The following is a 25,259-nucleotide window of genomic DNA, read 5'->3' as shown; positions in this document are numbered from 1 at the left end:
CAGGAGTAGCTGTAGACATACCTAAAAATGATGTGAGCAGCTTGGTGAAGCTACCAAACGGGACTACTTCCATACTAAGCAACATAAGCAGCAAATAATAGACATAGTTAAAGGATCTCACTACCAATGGATCAGATCTAAGCTCTGCAGTCCTGCCACATCCAGTTGTAAATGGTAGTGGGTAATTAAGCATCTCACTGGATAAGGCTCCATCCTCAATAATGGAAGAGCCCAGCACATTGTGTAAAACAGAAAGTTGAAGCATTCACAGCAATCTCCAGCCAGAACAGCCAAGTGGATGATTCATCTCAGCCTCCACCAGTGGACCCTAGCTTTACAGATACTAGTCACAGCTAATTTGATTCACTCCATGTGATATTGAGAAATGTGATAGCACTGGGTATTACAAAGGCTATGGGCCCTTGGCAATATTTTGGCAATAGTACTGAAGACTTGTGCTCCAGAACTTACCACTCCTGTGGGCAAGCTCTTCCAGTACAGTTGCAATGCTAGTATCTACTTGAACAATGTGGCATTTTGCTCACGTATATCCTGTACATAAAAGGTAGGGACAAATCCAACCTGGTCAATTACCATCCCAGCAGTCTACTCTTGATCATCAGTGCTATCAAGCAGCACCTGCTCAGCTATAACCTGCTTAGTGATGCCCTTTTTGCCCTCTATCAGGGTCGCTTGGGTCTTGACCTCATTACAGTTTTGGTACAGATTTGGAAAAAAAGCTGAATTCCAGAGGTGAGGTGATAGTCAAGACTGCATTGAAATCAAGATTGCATTCAAGCAAGGAACCCTAGCAAAACTGGAATTAATGGGTATCAGGAGACAAAATCTCCACTGGTTGGAGTCATACCTGACACATAGGAAAGGCTTAGCAGGTCAGGCAGCATCCAAGGAGCAGGATCGATTTTTCAGGTATAAGCTCTTCATCAGGACACATGGGAAGATGGCCATGATTGTCAGAGGTCAGACATCTCAGCTCCAGGCCATCTCTACAGGAGTTCCTCAGGGTAATGCCATAGGCCCAAGCATCTTGATGGATGAATATCCCTTCATCATAAGGTCATAAGTGAGGACTATTGCACAATGTTCAGCACTGTGACTCCTCAGCTACTGAAGCAGTCCATGTGCAAATGTAACAAGATCTGGATAACATCCAGGCTTGGGCTGATAAGTGACAAGGAACATTCTTGTGTACTTTAATGTAGGCAGCTCCAATAACACTTAAGAAGCATGACACCATTCAGGACAAAGCAGCTTTCTTGACTGGCACCACACCCAGAAGCATCCATTCTCTCCACCACCATTGCTGAGTAGCATCAGTGTGTACTATCAAAGAGACGGGCTGCAGAAATTCACCAAAGATTCTCAGACAGTAACTTCCAAACCCTCAATAACTTCCATCTCAAAGGTCAAGGGCAACAAAAACATAGGAACACCACCACCTTCAAGTCCTCCTCCAAGCCACTGACCATCCTGATTTGGAAATGTACAACTGTTTCTTCACCGTTGCTGAGTCAAACTCCTGGAGTTGCCTCCCTATTGGTATTGTGGAGTCTACCCACAGCAGGTGGACTGCAGCAGTTGAAGAAGGTGGTTCACTATCAACTTCTCAAGGGCAACTAGGGATGGCCAATAAATGCTGGCCAGCCAGTGATGCCTAAATCCCAGAAATAAATATATAAAATCAATATACACCAATAAAAGCAATGGTTTTATATTGACTCAGAAGAACTCCACTTCATCTAGTCTGAAAAAACAAACAGTTTTTACCACTTTTTGTTTCCTGTCACTCAGCCAACTTCGTGCCTGCACAATAGCAGTCCTTCTTTACCATGGGCTACAAATTTACCAAGAGGCCTGCATTGACTACACCCTTTGTAATAGTTGTCTCCTTATTTGCTGTGCCTGCAGTTAGATTTCTGACCTTTCTCATACCCTCTATCGTATTAATTGTTCTGGAAACCTTAACAACCGCTGTTGAGCCCAACCTCACTCCAACACTACTTTAATGTTTTTCATGATTGTCCATGGAAGTGAACCCCCACTGCCCACAACTATTTAGTTTAAAACCCTACCCAAAACCCTAGTTAAGCAATTTGCCAGGACTCTAGTCCCAGCATGATTCAGGTGGAGCCTGTCCAATCAAAACAATTCCCTCCTTCCCCAGTACTGGTGCCAATGTCCCATAAATTCAAACTTGTTTCTCCAGCATCAATCTTTGAGCCACACGTTTGGCACATTAACCTTGTTGACCTGGTAGTAATCCAGAGATTATTATCTTTTTGGTTCTGCTTTGCAATTTAAACTCAAACTGGTTATATTCTTTCAGCAGAACCTCTTTCCTCTTTCAGACTATATTGTTGGTACCTACATGGATCACTGGAGCTTTCCCCTCCCATTCCATGTTCCTCTGTAGCCCAGATGAGATATCCTGAACTTGGGAACTAGGTAGGCCACACAGCCTTTGAGACTCCTGATCCTGGCTACAGAGAACAATATCTATTCCCTTGACTGTACTATTTCCAATTACAACTACATTTCTCTCTTTATCCCCACTCTTGAATGCCTCCCATACCACAGTGCTGTGGTCAGTTTGCTCATCCTTCCTACTCTTATCCACACAGGGAGCAAGAATCTCAAAGCTGTTAGATAAGCTCAAGGACTCAGGTTTCTTCAGAACCACCTCCTGGATTCCTCTACAAATCTCACTCAAAGTCACTCTCTGCTGTTTCTGACCACTGACTGAATTCAAGACTGTGTCTCCTGAAACACAGCATCCAGGTAACTCACCCCCTACCAGATGTGTCACAGTGTTCAAAGCTCAGGTTCCAACTCATTAACTCTGAGTCAAAGTTCCTCCAGCAACCAACATTTGCTACAGATGTGGTCACTGTGAATCTCAATGGGGTCCACCAACTCCCCCATCATGCAGGTACAACTCATTGCCTGGCCCGCCAACTCTATTCATTTACTTAGTTCTTAATTTGACTTTTAAAGATTTATACTGGTTTTCTAGTTTGTATCTTACAAGTATTCCTCCTGTTGACCTCCAATCTGAAAGTCATATATAATAAATAGTCAGGTTAGTAACTGTTACAAACCAATGGACTTACAGTTTTCTTGTGACATCGTTCTTTCTTTTGTGCTGGTTCCCTGATCTTGGTTTCAAATTATTCTGTTAAAAGAATTTTACAATGAGCCAAAAAAAGCAATATTTTCCTCTATATCAACTTCTCATGCTGTCTCCAAATTCTCCAAACTAAAAGTTACTCAGGCTCTGTCTCACTCCAGATGTGATCTCTCTTTACTAGCCTTGTGCTTTCAACAAGCCATGTTCTAAATAGAGATTGACTTTCTCTTAACAATTGATACTGGCTTTCCTTAATGGATCCAATCTTGTATAACATGTTGTTAATTTCTCTTGGGCACATGCTGTTAAACCTTCTCCCACATCCTTTGTTAAATTGACTGGTGTTTAGTTGCTGTGCTTAATCCTTTTTATAGCAATGTAAGACATTTACAATTCTCCAGTCCTCTGGCATTAACCCTTTTTCTAATGATGGTAAATAATGACACTGCCCACATTTTTCAACTTTGAACTTTTCAAGTTTTCAACTTTCTCTCAGCATCTTTGGACACATTGGATCCAGTTCTGGTGACTAAATGACATTAGTTCTTTCTAATGCCGCCATTTTGAAAAATAAATTTTTAATCCATCATATGTCTCAACTACCTTTTTTTTCACTTTGAATTTTCCTTCTTGGTAAAGACTGATGCAAAATATTCATTTAGCACCTCACCCAGGTCCCTTGTTTTTATGTAAAGATCCCCATTTTAGTCCCTATTTAGCCCACAACTCTTTTTAACCACTCTTTTACAATGCAATCAAAGACTTTGAAATGCTGTTTTATGTTAGCTGTCTATCTCTTCCCATACCCTCTCTTTGCCTCTCTATTTATTTCTCATTTACCCTCTTTACATAGCTACATTACAATCTGTTATTATCATACATTGTCTTTTTCTGCTTCACTCGACTCTTGTCATTCGGGCAGCTTTACTTTCCTCCTTCGAGTGAGTCCACTGTTTCATTTACAGTATTGCCTGCAAATATTTGATTCCAACATATCTGGAGCACAAATGTTCTCATTCCACTGAAATTGACTCTTTCACCAATCTATTTTTTTAATGCAGTTTGCTCTATTTGCCTTTCCATAGCCAACCTAGCCCTTCTGATAATGTGACCACTTTTCACTAAACATTGTGATCCAGTCACCCTTCAGTGAGCCAGAAATGTGCTGCTGCTTAATCCATAAGATATAGGAACAAAGTAGACTTACTGAGTCGGCTCTGCCATTCGATTATACTTGCAGCTACTTCTGCCAGGAGATCTGCCACATTAGTCTGTCTTGCATCATCACCTCACAGCCACTGTTGCAACCACTCTGACTTCCAAAATCCATCCACATCCAGGTAATTCCTCTTTCTGCTGTCCTCTACTTTCCCCCGTGGAAGAGAAACACACTGATCGAGAAAATCCTCCAGTGCACAGCTCAGAAATTTTTCTCTCTCTAGTATTTGCATCCTTGTTTTCCAAGATGTTGCTGAAATAATTCAAGAAATTTAAAGACACCATTGTACAATACATCGCTGCAAAAACCAACTTCCATAGAAATTGACTTATTTTTCTAGCGACACAATTTATGTTTCTCATTTTACATTACGAGAGTTTTGCTGTTGATTAAGATTATGCAGACCCTTTCATGGCTAATGGATGCCTCAAAGTGCTGTACAGCCAATGAAGCCTTTTCGATGTTTTATAGTGTTAACAATATAGTAGTTAATTACACACAGCAAGTTCACAAATACAATGATAATAATCAAGTAATCTGCTATCGTGATGTTGACTAAGGGATAATAACCAGGATACCTCTTCTGCTTGTCTTCTACCTGAAAGTGCAGACTGGACATTGGTTTAATGTCTCATCTGACAAACAGCACCTCCACATTCCCTCCGCAGCACATTGGAGTGTCAGGCATAATTTTTATGTTCTGGTCCTGGATTGAAACTTGAATCTACAGCCTTTTCACTCAGAGCCAAGAGTTTGAAAGCAATTGATGGGCGGGATAGAAAATGGTCTTCCTCTTTTTTTTGGGTGCAGGGTCCATGATTCACACCTGCCTGCTCCTATTGCTATTGCAGCGAACAGCAGGAAATTTCCCGTTGCTTTCTCAGTTCAATAATTTCAGCACTTACTCAGCTGAATGTGGTCCATGGTACTGTTTGGCTACATACACGAACCTTCATAGGGTGTAGATGTAATTGGTATAACTCCAAAGATTCCACATAGTCATGTCTGACTTGTAATGTCATTATACTTATTGGTATCATGCGGTAAAACATCTTGTTGACTAAGAACAGTATAGCTGCTGGTATAAGCTCCGCCACTAATTATTACAAATGTCCTAAACAAAATGTGGACATTGGAGGATTGGTAACAGTGGACTGTCTCAAACAACCCTGACCCTGATTCACATACTGGCAGAGGTGGTAGGTAACAGGAGGTGCCAGTCTTGGCATTGTGAGCAATGATTGAGACATGGCAATTGACTGATAAAGAAAAATTGAAAATTGCTCCACTATGTTTTATTTCCAGTTAACCTACCACTGTGGGATTTCCAGGATTGAACTTGTCCATCACTGCAAGACTCCAACTCTCGTCCTTAGAGAAGTGACGATTGGGTTGGAGTTGGGGTTGGAGTGTAAGGGTGTGGAGGTGGCATGTGACAAGGGCAGAGTAATTTGGTGCTTAGAATCTTTAACCCTCCCTTGGCCAGCTGCAACAAGTCCTTGTAATCCTTAATTTATCGGCATCTCAGGTACTGAAATCAGATAGTCTGTATTTTGCCATTACATGCTGAAAATGTGTTGCTGGTTAAAGAGCAGCAGGTCAGGCAGCATCCAAGGAACAGGAAATGCGACGTTTCGGGCACAAGCCCTTCATCAGGAATGAGGAAAGTGTGTCCAGCAGCCTAAGATAAAAGGTAGGGAGGAGGGACTTGGGAGAGGGGCAATGGAGATGTGATAGGTGGAAGGAGGTCAAGGTGAGGGTGATAGGCCGGAGTGGGGTGGGGGCGGAGAGGTCAGGAAGAAAATTGCTGGTTAGGAGGGCGGTGCTGAGTTCGAGGGAATCGACTGAGACAAGGTGGGGGGAGGGGAAATGAGGAAACTGGAGAAATCTGAGTCTACAGACCTCACTTTTTGCCATTACATGACAATAATTCAAAGAATGTTCAAAAGGAGGAAAGGTTTACCCAAATCCTTGTTTCCCACAGTCTTTGTTGACCTTAACACTGGTCATAATCTAAATTAAGACCCACAACGAGGGTAACAGAATAAGGAGGTGGAACCTGCCCACAATGGGGTAAAGGCTACAGAGATAATGAATAATTTCAAAATGAAATCTTTAAATTTAAATTTATATTAAGGTTTTATTGTCAAATGTACTCAAGTACAGGCTGCAAGGGTACAGTGAAAAGTGTACAATATCGCCACAAGGTGCCATCTTAGGTATAAGGTACCTCAGTACAGAATCTTACTTACACAAATAGAAAAGTTTTTTAAAAAGTTACAAAGTTCAGCTCTACAGCCTTCTGAGCATAAAGGTAGAGAAGTAAAGAAATAAAGTTAAAAAGTCAAACATTGCAGATCTTTCTTTAGTCATGTGCCTGCAGATTTTCTAAGCTGAGCTTCCCTGAAAGGACTTGCATTCTCCATGATGGGCTAAGGCCCTCCAAGGCACACCAGGTTTCGGCCCCAATCACTGCATCGTCACTGACTGCCCCTGTCACCATCCCTCACAGCTGACTGACCAACCTTCGCTGCTACCTTGTCACTGACCACCACTGCCACCATGCTGTGCCAATGGCCATGGGCACTTGACGGGGAATGGGACTGGTTGTATTTCTCCACAAAAAGCTGGCAAAGTTGTTAATGACTGCTTGGTCTCCTTCTAATCATTCTGAGTTATTATAACTCTGTTTTGACAGCTTATTTTTTCATGCCTTATTTTACTATAATACTTGCATTTCATTTCCATATGAAGATGTACGCTGTTGACACATCAGCTTGCACTCATCAGCATGAATTCCAAATTTCAAAGGGAGCAATAATTAAACCACTCGATGCAACTCTGCAATTGGACAGCATTTGAGCAGCAATCCTAAATGTACTACAAATTGCATTCACAACAAATTTAAGATTATCAGCCAGGTGCGTTTACACTTGCTGGAATCTATATATTTAATGTCCCACCATGGTACATGGTGGAAATTGGATTCAATTAAGAATATGGAATTAAGAGTCTAATGACAACCATGAAATCATTATTGATTGCCAGGAAGCCCATCTGTTTCGGTAATGTCCTATAGGATAGGAGTTCTGACAGCCTTATTTGGTCTGGCCTACATGTGACTCCTGACCCATAGCAATGAGATTGACTCTTAATCGCTCTCTGGACCATTAGGGATGGACAATAAGTGCTGGTTTAGCTAGTGATTCTTACTACCAGTGAGAAGTTGCCAAATTCTGACACTTAAAAGTCCAGAATTATAGGAAGTCACTTTGACAGCTGCTATCAAATGTTAAGTATATAAGTAAGTATGAGGTTATGTTGCTGGGAAGGTAAGGTACCAGGTGGATAGGGATGGCGAATGCTAGTTACATGTTGTGCCAGCTTGGTAGGGTGCTAGTTGGATAGGGTGCCAATTGGGTAGGAGTTAGAGTGCCAAGGTGCAAGGTGGCAAGGAGGCTATGTAAGAGATAGAGTGGTGGAGTAGTTCGGGTTGGGTAGGAGATGTCGATCTGGATGGGAAGTGGGTTTGAAGAGGGCTATTGTGTTCCAGGGGATTGACTCTAGAGAAGATCAAGAGGGATTTTGGGGGCTGGCCGGTGTGGCATGGATTTCAGGTCTGGAGTGATGGGAATCAGGTCCAGTGGTGGGGAAGAGGTGAAGGATCTGGAGTGGGGAAGGGAGTGCATTTGGGTCCTCAGAGGCAAGGAGTAGTGGGGCCAGAGTGTGAGCAGGGAGGTGAGAGTCCCAGGGTTTGGGAGGGGTGTTCTGGAGTGGGAACTGAGGGGGTATAAGGTGTTAAATTTGGTTATGAGGCTCAGAGGGGGAGGGAACGGGAGGGTGTTGAATCTGGAATGGGTGAGGGTTGTGAGGTCTGGAGTGGGGTAAGAGGTAGGGTGAATCAGTTCTGGGTATTTGTCAGTTAGCAAGCTTGGGAAGGAGATGGTCAAATTTGGGAGCGGGGTGATGGGGTGATTGGATTACATGGAGACTTGTCGGATCCTGGGCTGGGCATAGATGGTGGTCTGGGGTCCAGTGGCAGGATGGTGTTGAGTCCTGAGGAGAGAAGGGTGTCAGATCAGGAGCTGTGGTGTGTGTAAGGAGACCGGGGGATTGTTGAAGATGTTTGAGATCCACAGTACAACTTTTCCTGAGTAACTTTTCACTTAAATTCTATGAAACCCTCCAAACTCTCTGATTTAAATGAATACTTTTGGAGGGTTCCAGGCAAGGGGGAATCACCAAGCTGGATCTTCCATTTCCCAAGCAATTCCTTCAGAGTGCTACAACGGGATTTCTGCCCAGTTCCTGTCTATACTTCAGAAACATCGGAAAATCCAGACTAATGTTATTGAAATAGCCTCTATCCAAGACTAATCTAAATAACTCACAGAAACTGGATATATGTACACTGGGACAGGAAGAAGAACATTACTGCCAACATTGACAGTCCCATCTTTGACAACAGAATAATCAAATATCCATTTGCAGCATCACTCAGCCTTTGATGTTCTCTGATTGCCCCCATATACCAAACATAACTGTTAAAAAAAGATAATGACCAAACCCTATGTAGGGGGGAGCAGAAATAGTGTTAAAGAAAATTGCCTCAGCCTGCATAGAAGAAAACAACATTTGGTATTTAGTGAATTTCTTTGCAGGGGAAACAGTGACAACGTAAAATTACAACTGGTTTTCTGTAACTATTGCTTTAAAAATATAAGCGATACTTTCCACCATTTCAGTACATTTTGTTCTGAGAAACCGAGTTCTCCTTTCACCTGCGATCCATTAAATATCTGTGAGCAGCTTTACAGCTTTTATACTGCGTCAGTGAGGAGGATCTAATTGATACTTTCATCTGGAAAAATAAAGGTATTTCTTTGTGATTGACGGCTTGCTGCAATCTCACTTTAAAGTGAAACTAGTCATTGGGGATGGAAAAAAATAGAATTTGTTCCTCAAGATATTGAAACATGTTTTCTCTCAGTAAAAAGTGAAACATACCATAGGTGAATATACTGTATGGGAAGCTCCTGTGACTTTCTGTGGTGGAGGTTGGTGAATTGTGAGCTTTCTGATCATATGGTAAACAGATAACATTCTGAAACTCTTAGTTAAAATAACAAAGTTATTATAACTTTGTGGCCATGGATTTTTAAATCCTGTGAAGAGAACTGAATCTGATAGAAAAGCAATGGTTGAAGGTCTGGCAAATTTCTTCTAAAAAAAAATTAAATATGAGATTTCAGTTTTGCTGACTGGGCTTAATATTAATTACCTTTGAGAAGGTGGTGATGAGCTGCCTCCTGAACTGTTGCATTCCTGGGTGTTCAGGTACATGCACAATGCTGTTATAAAGGGAGTTCCAAGATATTGGCCAAGCAACGATGAAGGAGAGGTGAAATATCTTTAAATCAGAAAAGTGTGGGACATGGATGAAAACTTGCAAGTGGTGCTGTTCTCCTGTAGCTGTTGCATTTGTTCTTCCAGATGGTAGAGCTTTTTAGTTTGGAACGTTCTGTTGAAGAAAGTTGGGTGTGTTTCTGCAGTGCATTTGTAGATGGTACTTTTACTGGACGTTAGGTTTTTGGGCGTTGATGGTGGAGAGGCTGAATGTTGAAGGTGATGGATGTGACCCCAATCAAGTGGGCTGCTTTGTCCTCAATGGTGTCAAGCGTCTTGAGTGCTGTTGCAGCTGCACTCACCCAGGCAAGTAGGGAGTGTTCTATCCTGATTTGTGCCTTGTAAATTGTTGGACAAGATTTGGATGTCAGATGTTGAGTTATTTGCACCGACATGGAGGCTTCTGACCTGCTTTTGGATTTCTAGTATTTAGCTGCCTGATTTGTTAATGTTTCCAATCAAAGGAGATGTGGATGTGGACAGTTGAGCTTTAGGGATGATAAAATCTTTGACTGTCAAAAGGGTGTGAAGTTAGACTTTCTCTGGATTGATAATTGCCTGGTACTTGCGTGCTCTGAATGTTTTGTTACTTATCAGCCAAGCCGAGTGCTTGCCAGGCCTTGCCATATACACACAGGGATGGCTTAACCATTGGAGTTGAAAAATTACAGTGAATACGCTAATTATCAGCAAATGTCCTCTATTCTGCCCTGAAGTTGGTATGATATAATCGACTTCAGAATTTTAATAACTTCATGCATTGAATGAATCAATAAAGATAAATGGCTATACACGGAAAGAATCAGTAATAACTCTAACTGGAATAAACTTTTAAAGGACAAGATAAACTCATACAGGAAATGAAAGCAATTATCCATGTCTGGGGAAAAAAGAAAGGTGAAAATACATGAACAAAACTGTTTTGACATCTGCTTGATAACTGACTACCTTATTGCCATGAGGTCATATGATTATCCAGTAGAAAAATTTAAGGAGTAAATCCCAGGAAAGATGTGTCTTCAAACAGACAGTCAATGCCAAATGTAACAAGGTAAAAAAAAGCTGTTTCTAATAAGAAGGCAAGCTGCAGATGTGCAATGTTGTGGATGAAAAAAATCATCAATAATGTCACCTCATGAACCTGAGGATGAAAATCTGAATAAGAATCCACACCAGAATCCTTTTTGGCAGAAATCTAAAGAGAAATACTGCCCAAAGGTCGAACCCCAGACATTCCCAGAGACAGATACTGTTGGTTGGAATCCTGGCTAAATTCCACTATTTACTGACTAATAGCCAAGATGAGTTGTGAGGCTTAATTTATTTGTTGTGGTTCTGTTCGCCGAGCTGGAAGTTTTTGCTGCAAACGTTTCGTTCCCTGGCTAGGGAACATCATCAGTGCTATTGGAGCCTCCTGTGAAGCGCTGCTTTGATGTTTCTTCCGGTATTTATAGTGGTTTGTTCTTGCCGCTTCCGGGTGTCAGTTTCAGCTGTAGTAGTTTGTATGTGGGGTCCAGGTCGATGTGTCTGTTGATGGATGTTCTTGCCGCTTCCGGGTGTCAGTTTCAGCTGTAGTGGTTTGTATATGGGGTCCAGGTCCATGTGTCTGTTAATGGAGTTTGTGGATGAATGCCACGCCTCTAGGAATTCCCTGGCTGTTCTCTGTCTGGCTTATCCTATGATGATAGTGTTTTCCCAGTCAAATTCATGTTCCTGGTTGTCTGAGTGTATGGCTACTAGGGATAGCTGGTCGTGTCGTTTTGTGGCTAGCTGATGTTCTAGAACTGACAGCCAGACTACTGCGACCCTTAGGACTCATAACAGCACACAAGCCAACTTCCACACTCAGACAACAACTCACTAGAACAAAGGACCCAATAGCCAGCACGAGCCAAACTAACGTAGTTTACAAAATACCATGCAAGGACTGCACAAAACACAATATAGGACAAACAGGAAGACAGCTAACAATCCACATCCATGAACATCAGCTAGCCACAAAACGACACGACCAGCTATCCCTAGTAGCCATACACTCAGACAACCAGGAACATGAATTTGACTGGGAAAACACTACCATCATAGGACAAGCCAGACAGAGAACAGCCAGGGAATTCCTAGAGGCGTGGCATTCATCCACAAACTCCATTAACAGACACATGGACCTGGACCCCATATACAAACCACTACAGCTGAAACTGACACCCGGAAGCGGCAAGAACATCCATCAACAGACACATCGACCTGGACCCCACATACAAACTACTACAGCTGAAACTGACACCCGGAAGTGGCAAGAACAAACCACTATAAATACCGGAAGAAACATCAAAGCAGCGCTTCACAGGAGGCTCCAATAGCACTGATGATGTTCCCGAGCCAGGGAACGAAACGTTTGCAGCAAAAACTTCCAGCTCGGCGAACAGAACCACAACAACGGACACCCGAGCTACAAATCTTCAACCAGAGCTTAATTTATTTATTTGAGTAGTCTTGTTTGGTTTGAAATGTAATAAAGTTAAAGTAATTGTTTCAATACTTGATTGTCTATGAAATTTCTTAGTAAGTAGCAAAATTAATGGTAACTTGTGATGATTTACCCACAACAAAGGTTAATCCTACCTGTATTCTGTCCAACTCTTGCAGCGTTGAGAGAGGTTGTTGCAGCGTCATGGCATGGTTGGGGAATCAGTGAGTTCTATGTTGTTGGTGGGGAAAGGATGTCAAGGGTCCAGGCTGGGGGTGTGGGAACAATGTCCGGGCCAGTGTGGGGCTGGGTCTTTTTGGGGCTGGCGGTCAAGGGGTGGAGGGAAAGATGGAAAATTGGGTATGGTGAGGATGTTGTTTGGGCTGGTGGGCAGGTGGGGTGTCAGGGATGGCAGGAGAAGATGTATCAGGACTGGCAAGGGAAGAACAGAGCTCGTAGGGCCCGTGAGGGTGCTGGCATGTACAGGATGTTGGTGACGCTTCTTCTGGAGTACTATATACAGTTCTTCTTGCCCTGTTACAGAAAAGGTATTGTTAAACTGGAGATGATTCAGAAAAGATTTACCAGGATTTTGCTGGGAATGGAGGGTTTGAGTTATAAAAATGGCTTGGATAGGATCATTTTCACTGGAGTGTAGGTAGTTGAGGGAACCTTGAGGTTTATAAAATCATAAGGAGCATTGATAAGATGAATAGCAAAGATCTTTTCCCTAAGATGGGGAAGTTAAAAACTAGGAATGAACTGTCTGGGTAATCCAAGATGGAGGATGGGCAAAATTTCTAGCTGTAACAGGCTGCTCCTTTTTTGCGTATCTTAGGTGATTTCCTCAAATTCTAGGAGCAGAAAGTACTGTTTTATATGCTGTTGCATTGTTTTGGAACTTTGGAGAAAAAAAAAGTCAAAACAATGGCACTCTTAAAAGGGTGAGAAACTGAAAAAGGCATCACATGGTGAGATCAGTGCAGGAGAGAGAGAGAAAGATACCCACGCTGCTAACTGACACAGCAGTGAACCTGTGCAGTTACTGCCTTTGCTATAGAATTCATGTACCATTGGACACCAGAGTGCATCTAGGAAAGTTAACAATTGGTGAAATTCACAACTGATTTTGAAGGAACCAGTTTGGGAGAGGTCACAGCACAGAAACAGATAAGTGAATAGTTTTAAGTGTAGCCTTGTTGTAAATCTACAATAGTGAGTAGAGTGGGTTCTTTCTTGATTGTATGTTTTATTTTAAATATGTCTCTTGATTAAACTTAAAATATGAGACATAAGTATTAAGTTAGCTTGAAGCAGTATTTTGTAGAGGAATAAGATGGTGCTACTTTTTGGGTCTGTAGATTAGAAGAAGCAAAGATGGCCCTGAGTTGAGTGATTTTTATAAATGAGCTGGAGTTGGGTGTAGAAGGATGAGTAAATAAATTTGCAGATGACACTAAGGTAGGCAGAGTTATGGATAGTGCCAGAGGATGTTGTGGGTTACCGAGGGGCATAGATAAGATGCAGAGCTGGGCTGAGAAGTGACAAATGGAGTTTAATGGGGGAAAGTGTGAGGTAGTTCACTTCAGAAGAAGTAACAGGAATGCAAAGAACTGGGCTAATAAAATTCTTGGCAGTAGAGATGAACAGAGAGATCTCGGTATCCAGGTGCATAAATTCCAGAAAGTTGCCACCCATGTTGATAGGGTTGTTAACAAAGCATATGGTGTGTTGGTATTTATTGTTGGGGGATCGAGTTTTGGAGCCACGAGGTCATGCTTCAGCTGTAAAAGACACTGATGTGGCCGCACCTGGAATATTGCCTGCAATTCTGGTCATCGCATTATAGGAAGGATGTGGAAGCTTTGGAAAGGGCTCAGAAGAGATTTACTAGGTTGTTGCCTGGTATGGAGTGAAGGTCTGATGAAGAAAGGCTGAGGGAACTGAGGCTGTTTTCATTGGAGAGAGGAAGGTTGAGAGGTGACTTAATTGAGATGTATGAGATAATCAGAGTGCTAGATAGGGTGGACAGTGAGAGCCTTTCACCTCAGATGATGAAGTTTAACATGAGGGGACATGGCTTTAAATTGAGGGGTGATAGATTTAGGACAGATATCAGGTGTAGTTTCTTTACTTTGAGAGTAGTAGGGGCATGCAATGGCCTGCCTGCAACAGTAGTAGACTCACCAACGTTAAGGGCATTTAAACAGGCATTGGACATACATATGGATAATTATGGAATGATGTAGGTTAGATGGGCAACAGATTAATTTTGCAGGTCAATGCAACATTGAGGGGCGAAGGGCCTGTACTGCACAATAAAGTAGTGTGTTCTATGTTCTATGGTTGTGAATCCTATCAGATCGACTGGATCAGCTAGAGCGACAGTTAGAGGCAACAAGGAATTTACAAGAGCAAAGGATGTGATGGATGGCACTTATAAGAAGGGACAAAACTTGCAGATACAATCACATAGATAGGTTAACTTCAGCAAAGGTAAGAGGATGGGAAGGTAGTGCAAGAGCCTTCTGTGGCTATCCCCATTTCAAACAAGTATGCGGTTTTGGAAAATGAATGGAGTGATGGATTCTCAGGGAATGTAGCGTGAACAGCCGAATTTCTGATATTGAGACTGGCTGTAATGCAATGAGGGGCACATCAGGTTCCATGTGATCGCTTGTGTTAGGGGACTCTCTAGTCCGAAGCACAGACAGATGTTTCTGTGGCCAGCAATAAAAAAATCAGAATGGTATGTTGCCTCCCTGGTGCCAAGATCAAGGATGTCTCAGAGAGGGTGCAGAATGTTTTCAAGGAGTAGAGAGCCCAGCAGAAAGTTTTTGTACACATTGAAATCAATGATATGAGAAGGGAAAAGGATGGAATTCCAAAGGGTGAATATCGAGAGTCAGGCAGGAATGTAAAAAAAGAGGTCCTTGAGAGTAGTAATATCTGGATTATTCTCGGTGCTATGATCTAGTGAGGCTAGGAATAGGGGGATAGAGCAGGTGAATGCATGGCTGAGGAGCTGGTGCATGGGAAAAGGATTCACATTTTTGGATCATTGGAATCCCTTCTGGATAGAAGTGATCTATATAAGAAAGATGGATTGCACCTGAATTGGAAGGGGACTAACATACTGGCAGGGAGATTTGCTAGAAGTGCTTAGGAGGATTTGAACTAGTAAGGTGGAGGGTGGGACCCAGGGACAATGGGACCCAGGGAGATAGTGAGGAAAGAGATCAATCTGAGACTGGTACAGTTGAGAAAAGAAGCGAGTCCAACAGTCAGGGCAGGCAGGGACAAATCAGAGAACAAGGTAGGACTGATAAATTAAACTGCATTTGCTTCAAGGCAAGAGGCCTAACAGGGAAGGCAGATGACTCAGGGGATGGTTAGGAACATGGGACTGACATATCATAGCAATTACACAAACATGGCGCAGAGATGAACAGGACTGACAGCTTAACGTTCCAGGGTACAAATGCTACAGGAAGGATAGAAAGGGAGACAAGAGAGGAGGGGGAGTGGCATTTTGATAAGGGATAGCATTACAGTTGTACTGAAGGAGGATATCCCTGGAAATACATCCAGGAAAGTTATTTGGTTGGAACTGAGAAATAAGAAATGGATGATCACCTTATTGGGATTGTATTATAGGCCCCCTAATAGTTAGCAGGAAATTGAAAAACAAACTTATCTGTTTGCTATCTGTAAGAATAATAGTGTGGTTATGGTACAGGATTTTAACTTCCAACATAGACTGGGACTGCCATAGGTTTAAGGGTTTAGATGGAGCGGAATTTGTTAAGTGTGTACAAGAAAATTTTCTGATTCAGTATGTGGATGTACCTACTAGAGAAGGTTCAAAAGTTGACCTACTCTTGGGAAATAAGACAGGGCAGGTGACTGAAGTGTCAGTGGGAGAACACTTTGGGGCCAGCGACCATTATTCTATTATTTTTAAAGTAGATTAGATTCCCTACAGTATGAAAACAGGCCCTTTAGCCCAACAAGTCCACACCGACCCTCCGTGGAGTAACCCACCCAAACCCATTCCCCTACCCTATATTTACCCTGACTATGGGCAATTTAGCATGGCTAACCCACCTAACCTGCACATCTTTGGATTGTGGGAGGAAGCCAGAGCACCCAGAGGAAACCCACATAGACATGGGGAGAATATGTAAACTCCACACAGACAGTCACCCAAGGTGGGAATCGAACCCAGGTCCCTGGTAATGTGAGGTAGCAGCACTAACCACTGAGCCACCATGACACCCCCATAGTGATAGAAAAGGATAGACCAGATCTAAAAGTTGAAGCTCTAATTTGGTGGAAGGCCAATTTTGATGGTATGAGGCAAGAACTTTCAAAAACTGATTGGGGGGCAGATGTTCGCAGGTAAAGGGACGGCTAGAGAATGGGAAGCCTTCAGAAATGAGATAGCGAGAGTCCAGAGAAAGTATATTCCTGTCAGGGTGAAAGGAACATAGAACATAGAACAATACAGCATAGAACAGGCCCTTCGGCCCACGATGTTGTGCCGAACATTTGTCCTAGCTTAAGCACCTATCCGTGTACCTATCCAATTGCCGCTTAAAGGTCACCAATAATTCTGACTCTGCCACTCCCACAGGCAGTGCATTCCATGCCTCTACCACTCTCTGGGTAAAGAACCTACCCCTGACATCCCCCCCATACCTTCCATCCTTTACCTTAAATTTATATCCCCTTCTAACACTCTGTTGTACCCGGGGAAAAAGTCTTTGACTGTCTACTCTATCTATTCCTCTGATCATCTTATAAACCTCTGTCAAGTCACCCCTCATCCTTCGCCGTTCCAATGAGAAAAGGCCTAGCACTCTCAACCTATCCTCGTACGACCTTGTACTCCATTCCAGGCAACATCCTGGTAAATCTCCTCTGCAGCCTCTCCAAAGCTTCCACATCTTTCCTAAAGTGAGACGACCAGAACTGCACACAGTACTCCAAATGTGGCTTTACCAAGATCCTGTACAGCTGCAACATCACCTCACGACTCTTGAAACCAATTCCTCTGCTAATGAACGCTAATACACCATAGGCCTTCTTACAAGCTCTATCCACCTGAGTGGCAACTTTCAAAGATCTATGAACATAGACCCCAAGATCCCTCTGATCCTCCACCTTACTAAGAACCCTACCGTTAACCCTGTATTCCACATTCTTATTTGTCCTTCCAAAATGGACAACCTCACACTTGACAGGGTTGAACTCCATCTGCCACTCTTCAGCCCAGCTCTGAAGGCTGGTAGGTATAGGGAATACTGGATGACTAGAGAAATTGAGGGCTTGGTTAAGAAGGAAGCATATGTCAGGTATAGACAGAATAGATTGAGTGAATCCTTAGAAGAGTATAAAGGCAGTAGGAGTATATTTGAGGGAAATCAAGAGGTCAAAAAGAGATAGCTTTGGCAAATAGGGTTAAGGAGAATCCAAAGGGATTTTATAATACATTAAGAACAAAAGAGGAACTGGGGAAAGAATAAGGCCTTAAAAGAACAACAAGGCGGCATTTACATGGAGCCGTAGGAGATGGGGGAGATACTAAACAAGTATTTTGCATCAGTATTTTCTGTGGAGAAGGCCATGGAAAATATAGATTGCAGGGAAATAGATGGTGACATCTTGAAAAATGTCCATATTAGAGAGGAGGAGGAGATGGATTTCTTGAAATGCATAAAAGTGGATAATCCCCAGAACCTGATCAGGTGTACCCTAGAACTCTATGGAAAGCCAGGGAAATGATTGCTAGGTCCTTTGCTGTGATTATTGTATCATTGATTGTCACAGGTGAAGTGCTGGAAGACTGGAGGTCGGCTAACATGGTGTCACTGTTTAAGAAAGGTGTTAAGGACAAGCCAGGGAACTACAGACCAGTGAGCCTGACATCGGTGGTGGGCAAGTTGTTGCAAGGAATCCTGAGGGACAGGAAGTACATGTATTTGGAAAGGCAGGGACTGATTAGGGATAGTCAACATGGCTTTGTGTGTGGGAATTCATGTCTCACAAACTTGATTGAGTTTTTTGAAGAAGTAACAAAGATGATTGATGAGGGAAGAACTGTTGATGTGATCTACATGGACTTCAGTAAGCCATTTGACAAGGTTCCCCATGGGAGACTGGTGAGCAAGATTAGATCTCATGGAATACAGGGAGAATTAGCCATTCAGATACAAAACTGGTTCAAAGGTAGAAGACAGACGGTAGTGGTGGAGGGTTGTTTTTCAGACTGGATGCCTGTGACCTGGAATGCCACAAGGATCGGTGCTGGGTCCTCTACCTTTTGACACTTATATAAATGATTTGGATGCGAACATAAGAGTTAGTAAGTTTTCAGATGACACCAAAATTGGAGGTGTGGTGGATAGCGAAAAATGTCACCTCAGATTACAGTGGGATCTGATCAGATGGGCCAATGGACTGAGTTGTGGCAGATGAAGTTTAATTTAGACAAATGCTGCATTTTGGGAAAGCAAATCTTAGCAGGACTTATACACTTAATAGTAAAGTCCTAGGGAGTGTGGCTGAACAAAGAGACCTTGGAGTGCAAGTTCATAGCTCCTTGAAAGTGGAGTCACAGGTAGATAAGATAGTTTATCTCTCCTTTATTGGTCAGAGTATTGAGTACAGGATTTGGGAGTCCATGTTGCAGCTGTACAGGACATTGGTTAGGCCCCTGTTGTAATATTGCATGCAATTCTGGTCTCCTTCCTATCGGAAGGACATTGTGAAACTGAAAAGGTTCAGAAAAAATCTACAAGGATGTTGCCAGGATTGGAGGATTTGAGCTATAGGGAGGGAGCGTCGGAGGCTGAGGGATGACCTTATGGAGGTTCATAAAATCATGAGGGGCGTGGATAGGGTAAATAGATAAAGTCATTTCCTTGGGGTGGGGAGTCCAAAAATAAAAGGCATAGGTTTAGGGTGAGAGGGGAAAGATATAAAAGAAAGCCACGGGGCAACCTTTTCATGTAGAGGATGGTATGTGTATGGAATGATCTGCCAGAGGAAGTGGTGGAGGCAAGTTAAATTGCAATATTTAAAATTCATGTGCAAGCATATATGAAATGGAAGGGTTTGGAGGGATGTGGGCTGGTGCTGGCAAGTGGGACTAGATTGGGTTAGGGTGTCTGATTGTCATGTACATCCAGTTTCTTGTGTTAGGGAATTTCTCAACAGAATCTTCCAATTCCCATGGAATTCCCATGAAGTTTGCTACAATGGCCACAGGGTCTCATTGCATAACTCAGATCATCTGAACCGAGGAGTCCAGGTCTGCCGGATTCCACACCTAGTCAAATGCAGGATTACCATCAAAGGCAGTCACTCTCCCATCATCTCCAATGTAACTCACCCATTTCCTCGAATCATATCAGGTGTATCAAATTGGCTGCAGTCTGGGTCTGGTTGCAGTCATGTGGAAGTAGGGATGGGCCATCCATTTGGCAGTTTCATCTGAAGATGGTTTCAAACATTTTCGGTTTTTTTTGCATTCATTCAGGGCACAGCATTATTAAGGATGACAGTGTTAATGAAACGTCTTCCACTCAGTAATTTTTCAATAGTTCACCGCTATTTCTATCTTGATGCTGCAGTCCTTAAGAGCTTCAATCTTTGATGGTGGGATATCTTTCCTTTCTCTCTTGAACACTTCCTCTGTTGTGCAGCATATTTGTAGTTCTGTTTTTAGTTTTACGAGGTTAGCATTTCACTTTGAAGTACACCTAGTGCTTTCTCCCTGCAGTGAATGATTCATGATTCATCTTCTGATTTTTCAACACTGTTTCACTATATACAATTCAGGAAATATCTCCGCTTACCTGGCTGAGAATAACACCAATAATAGCAACTCAATGCCAGGCCAAAACTACCTGCTTCAATGACATCCCACTCACCACCTTAAATACTGACTCCCAACACACACTGGCAGCAGTGCCTCCCATTTATAAGTTGCTCTGCACCAATCTGCTCATGTTCTTTGATATCACCTTACAAACCTGTGACCAATAACATCTACAAACACAGAAGGTTCACACGATCTTAGCATCTACAAGTTCTCCCCTAAGTCCTCATGTATTGTCCTGACTTGGAACAATTTCACAGCAACTCTTCAATGTTACTGGGCCAAAATTCTGGAACTCCCTCCTTAACAGAACTTTAAAGTTCACCTATACTACTCTGGGGGCGGCACGGTGGCGCAGTGGTTAGCACTGCTGCCTCACAGCGCCTGAGACCCGGGTTCAATTCCCGACTCAGGCGACAGACTGTGTGGAGTTTGCACGTTCTCCCTGTGTCTGCGTGGGTTTCCTCCGGGTGCTCCGGTTTCCTCCCACAGTCCAAAGATGTGCGGGTCAGGTGAATTGGCCATGCTAAATTGCCCGTAGTGTTAGGTAATGGGGTAAATGTAGGGGTATGGGTGGGTTGCGCTTCGGCGGGTCGGTGTGGACTTGTTGGGCCGAAGGGCCTGTTTCCACACTGTAAGTCTAATCATACTCGGACTCCAGATATTCATGAAGCATCTTCTCAATGGAAATTGGGGATGGGCATTAAAAGTTGGTCTAAATGCCAGCAAAACTTGCATCACATGAAAGACTAGGAAGAAAATGAGAAATGTTGACAGCTGAAATGAATGTAATAACCTTAATCCCATTGAAACGTGGGATAGTTAAGAAGGCAACTTATCATCTTTTTTGATGCTTTTTTTGTAGCATATTCATGGTAAAATATGATTTATTTTTATCTCCCAGGTATGTGTTTTTCTAAAGAGATTTAATGAAATTATTAGTTTAGTGGCACAAAGATGAGCGTGAAAGCAGCTTTCAGTGTCTTTTTGTCTTTTTCAATGTGATGTCCCAAGTGTTCCTTTGTGCTCTGAAGGATTCGTTTACTCTTTGCTTTGCTCTATGATAACTTTTATTCTATTGCAATTTTAACTGTTCAAATGAAGTGAACATTTCAAAGAGCAATGACATATGCCTGACAAAATAATGATCCCTGAGACAGTCACTTGGCTGAGATTGCTTCCCTATAATTTGGATGCTTATTTGTGAAAATTGCCTCACATAATAAAAAAAAGTATTAGTTCAGCAATGCAATCAGCAACTTTTCTTTGATATCTCATCGGGGAAAATTTTAGCTGGAAACATGCCTGTGTCATTTATTGGGATGTTTTACTGCAGTAAATTCACTATGTGAATACAAGTTGTTGGAAACTGGCAGGCATATCAATTCTAAAGAGATCAGAGAGTATTCCTCTCTTTCTGGGGCACAGAGGACATAACAGAGATAAAACAGAGAATATGTTGTTATCAGGGATAGTCCTGTCTTATTTGTAATAGATCAGTCTCAAAAGCACCAAATTGACAATGATTTCAAGCATGTCGAACTGAGTTGAAGAACTTAGTTTGGTCATTTATATTTGTACCTAATGTGGTGATTCAATGGATAGATGGAACCTAGTTAGGGGCTATCGAATCACAGAGTTAAATAGCATAGAAACTGTCCCTTCATGAGCCACCATGTCTATGCCATCAACAAATACCAAACTGCAGTAATCCCATTCAGCTGCACTTTGTCCACTTTGCTGGCTTACAAACAAAAGGCAAAGGATGATGGTAGACGGTTGTTTCTGTGATTGGAAGCCTATGATCGGTGATGTACCACTGAGATTAGTGCTGGGAACCTTGCTGTTTGCTATGTACATTAATAACATGGAAGTGAATGCAGAAGGTATGATTTGTAAGCTTGTATATGATAAAAGAAATTGGTGTTGTTGTTGCTAATAGTGAGGAAGGTGGTCTCAGGCTACAATCTGATATTGATCGCCAGGAACCATGGTATTGCAATGCTGTGTTTTAGGTTTAAAGGGATTGGGGGGGTGGGCAATCAATATTGTTGTCAGATAAGAAGTACTTGGTAAAGGAAGGAACAACTTGTTATGTTGTCCAACTTATACAATTTCCAAATTTACAAATGCTGGATGTAGAGAGATCAAGAACTAAATCCAAGAACAGTACCTGAAAGATCCCAGAAGACATGTACAGGATAAGGCACATAGGAGGTCCAGGAAACTAAATTCTACCTATTTCAATCCAAGGAGCTTGACTGGTAAGGTGGATGAACTTAGAGCATTGATCGCCATGTGGAAATATGATATTGATGCAAACACAGAGACATGTTTGAAGATAGGACAGGATTGTTAGAGGAGCAAATATGCAGCCAAATCACAGAACGGTATGAGAGAAACAGGATTAAAGTTGTAGAGATTTTCAACTTTGCTAATATTAACTGGAATTGTTTTAGTGTGAACGGATTAGGCAAGGTGAATTTTCTGGGGGATGGCCAATTTCTAAATCGTTCGATAGGACCAGGCAAGCATAGACTAGGAGTAGCTACTTGCAGGTAGGTTTATATTTGAGAGTCTTTCATAAGTAGCATAGTGAGAATTCAGGCCCAGCATGTTCCTGTAAGAGAGAAGGGAGCAAGTTCAGGCAATTCTGGACGTCAATGGATATCTGGAGGTTGTTAACAAAAAAGAAAGAAGCATATGTTAGTACAGCACATTAAAAAGAGGAACTGTCATTCAAAAGTATATACATTATAAGGGATTGTTCAAAAAGGGAGTTAGGAGGGAAAAGAGGGACCGTGAAATGTTTTTGGCAGATGGGAGGGATCAAGGAAAACCCCAAAACTTTTTATGAGCATGTTAAGAGTTAGATGGCTACCAGGGAAAGAGTGGCATCTATTAGAGACCTGTGTATGGAAGCAGTGAACATGGGCGATTACCTAAATGAATACTTCTCCTCCGTATTCACAGAGGACAAAAATATTGTAGCTAGGGATTTCAGCTTGTGTGGTGAGGAGGCATTAGATGTTTTAGTTTTTATGAAAGTGCAGAAATCTTCAGGGCTTGATGAGATTATCCCAGGTTGCTCTGGGAAGTAAAGAAGGAGATATTTAATACTTTGCTAGCTAAAGGTAAAATGCCAGATGACTAGAGGATAGCTAATGTAGTTTCTTTGTTCAAGAATGGTAGCCTGGATAGTCCAGGTAATTATAGACCAGTTGGTTTGACATTAGTAGTCGGGAAATTATTGGAGAAAAATCTGAAGAGCAGAATAAATCATTACTTGTGTAGCGGGTCCTGTTCCTGCTTTACTCCGCGCTGAGTCGGTATCTGACAGGGTGGCCACCTGCGCGTGTCTCGCACCAGCTGGTTCTAGGAACCGGGGAAATCCCACACTATGGGATTCCCTCTGGGGCGAGCGCTGAGTCAAAACTGCTGCAGGCTGCACAGCAAGTCTGACCCTTATATCACCCAGGTAACCCACTGCCACCAATACTCAGGCGATTCTCCCTTCCGTCAGTGGCTTAATGGCCACCCCGTTGTCTACCCACTCGGGCAGTTTCCCCGGAAGAGAGAAAAGGACTGGGCTGTTTATGCCTGACCAGACCCAGTCCTGAGTGGACGGCTTCGAGGTGTCCCAGGAAAAACCCTAGATTCTAGACTCCGGAATTATGGCAAGGCCTTTTGAAACACCATGACTTTACCAGACGTCCGTGGTGAGGGTGCAATGGAGCAAACAAGACGTAGAGCGACAGTCCAACACCATTTTATTATCAACACCCACCAGAACCCGTAAGAAAGACAAACATTAGACACTATACAGTTTACTGTGACTATGGGAACAAGATGCTAACGCACACAACGTAAGGCCTTACTTTACACAAGTTAGCAATGCTTATAACTATGACAGTGGAGAACCCCCTTTCCCACAAAGCCTCAACCACTGATATGGTTCTCGGAAAACGCCACGCTTCTGGGTAAGAAACTTACAGCCAGGCTTGAAATTGAGTGCGAGGGTGAACAGCAGACTTGTCCCAGCAGCCAGCGAAGAGAGAGAGAGAGAGAGAGATCTGTTCCAGCAGTCAGGAGAGCCCCCCCGAGAGAGCCCAGGTACCTCTGCAGTTATAGTCTGGAAATGCCCCCAGGGCACTGGCAATGTCCAATGTGTTTTACACCTCCCGACTGTGCAGGTGAAATGACCTCCGTGGCTGTGTCCATTGTTTCATAATCTCTCCGTTTGCTAACACGGAGGCTTACAAACGAGAGGCAAAGGGTGATGGCGGATGGTTGTTTTTGTGATTAGAAATCTGTGACTAGTGGTGTACCACTGGGCTTGGTGCTGGGCATTTTACTGTTTGTCATGTTTATTAAAGACTTGGAAGTGAATGTTGAAGGTATAGTTCATAAGCTTGTAGATGACTCAGAATTGGTGTTGTTGATGATAGTGAGGAGGATGATCTCACGCTAAAGTCTGATATCGATCAGCTGGTAAATTGGGCAAAGCAATGGCAGATGGAATTTAGTCCTGATAAGTGTGAACTGGGATACTTTGGTAGGTCTGTTAAGGGAAGGATATACACAGTGATACATCCTGAGGAATGAAGGGATCTTGGCATACAAAACCATAGATCCATGAAGATGTCAGCGCAGGTAGACAGGGTGGTGAAGAAGGCATATGGGATGCTTGTCTTCATCAGCCAAGGTGTACAATATAGGAGCAAGGAAGACTTGTTATGACTTTATAAAACATTGATTAGGTCACAGATGGATTACTATGTGCATCTGGTCACCACACTATTGGAACCTTGAGATTGCACTGGAGACGGTACAGATGAGGTTTTCTACAATGTTGTTGTGGTTCTGCTCGCCGAGCTGGAAGTTTTTGCTGCAAACATTTCGTTCCCTGGCTCGGGAACATCATCAGTGCTGTTGGAGCCTTGTGTGAAGCGCTGCTTTGATGTTTCTTCCGGTATTTATATTGGTTTGTTCTTGCCACTTCCGGGTGTCAGTTTCAGCTGCAGTGATTTGTATGTGGGGTCCAGGTCGATGTGTCTGTTGATGGATGTTCTTGCCGTTTCCGGGTGTCAGTTTCAGCTGTAGTGGTTTGTATATGGTGTCCAGGTCAATGTGT

This window comes from Hemiscyllium ocellatum, chromosome 3 (assembly GCF_020745735.1).
Source record: "Hemiscyllium ocellatum isolate sHemOce1 chromosome 3, sHemOce1.pat.X.cur, whole genome shotgun sequence".
Taxonomy (NCBI): domain Eukaryota; kingdom Metazoa; phylum Chordata; class Chondrichthyes; order Orectolobiformes; family Hemiscylliidae; genus Hemiscyllium; species Hemiscyllium ocellatum.
This window is presented reverse-complemented; position numbering follows the sequence as displayed.